This window comes from Otolemur garnettii, unplaced genomic scaffold (genome assembly GCF_000181295.1).
Source record: "Otolemur garnettii isolate 467f Iridium unplaced genomic scaffold, OtoGar3 scaffold00065, whole genome shotgun sequence".
NCBI lineage: Eukaryota > Metazoa > Chordata > Mammalia > Primates > Galagidae > Otolemur > Otolemur garnettii.
Genome location: NW_003852460.1, coordinates 2,108,212 through 2,109,429, shown reverse-complemented (window position 1 = coordinate 2,109,429; position 1,218 = coordinate 2,108,212). Strand labels below are relative to the sequence as shown.

Sequence of the window (1,218 nt, the reverse complement as noted above, 5' to 3'; positions counted from 1 at the left end):
AAAAAAAAAAATTTAAAATGATAGTTTAGGGGTGGTGCCTGTGTCTCAAGGAGTAGGGCGCTAACCCCAAATATCAGAGGTGGCAGGTTCAAACTTAGCCCCAGTCAAAAAAACTACAAAATAATAATAATAATAATTTAAAAAGAAACCCTTCTCATTCCATTTTCTTCTAAAATTTTGAATTTTATGCCAGGCCTGGTGGCTCACGTCTGTAATCTCAGTCCTTTGGGAAATCAACGCAGGCAATATAGAAAAAAAGAATTGTTTTTTTCTATATTTTTTCCTTACAGAAAAAAATATTTGTATTTAATGAGCTGCACATGGTGGGTGTGCACCTGTATGCCCAGCTACTGTGGACACACTGAGTCAGGAGGATTTCCTGAGTCCAGGCCACAATAAGCTGGGTTTGGGTCACTGCACTCCAGCCTGGACCACAGAGTGAGGCTCTGTCTTTCAAAATAATAATAAATTTGAATGTTTTTACATTTCATTCTGAAATCTTTAGTCTGACTAGAGTTGACTTGTTAGTAAATGAAATTGTTATCATGTTGCCATGGATACTTATAAGCAGCCTTAGCTTAGAAGATGTTCAATAAATATTTTTCTATCTCAGAAAGACACAAATAAAAAGCTAATTAGAGGCTTGATGCCCGTAGCACAGTAGTTATGGAGCTGGCCACATGCACCAAAGCTGGTGGGTTTGAACCCAGCCCAGGCCAGCTAAACAACAACGACAACTGCAAGAAAAACTAACCATGAGTTGTGGCAGGCGCCTGTAGTCTCAGCTAGTTGGGAGGCTGAGGCAAGAGAATCACTTAAGCCCAAGAGTTTAAGGTTGCTGTGAGCTGTGATGCTACAGCACTCTACAGAGGATGACACAGTGAGACTCTGTCTCAAAAAAAAAGAAAATTAGAGGCATGCCATTAATGTGTCAATTCCCTTGTGTATTTTTATTTTATCCAGGCTTTTTCTCTTCTCTCTCTTTGCTCACAGGTCAATGCTAAATGTTATTTCTTCCTAAGAACAAGAAGAGTGTATGTTAGAATCTGCACGTATCCTGTTACATATCATCACAGCAGCCACCATGTGTGTTTCTAAAAATGCTTCTTTCTAAAAAGGGATCCCACCTGCTGACTTTTGGGGTAAGTGTTGTGTCTTTTTTTATTTTATATATCTGTTTTATTTATTAAACGGCAAAGACGGCAAGTTTACATGTTT

At 38.6% G+C, this 1,218-nt stretch overlaps 1 protein-coding gene across 1 annotated transcript in view; it reads right to left on the bottom strand.

Annotated features, from left to right (window-relative positions):
- ARSF (arylsulfatase F) overlaps positions 1-1,218 on the bottom strand; it is a 28,702-nt gene that overhangs the window by 741 nt on the left and 26,743 nt on the right. The gene's annotated exons all lie outside the window — the stretch shown is intronic.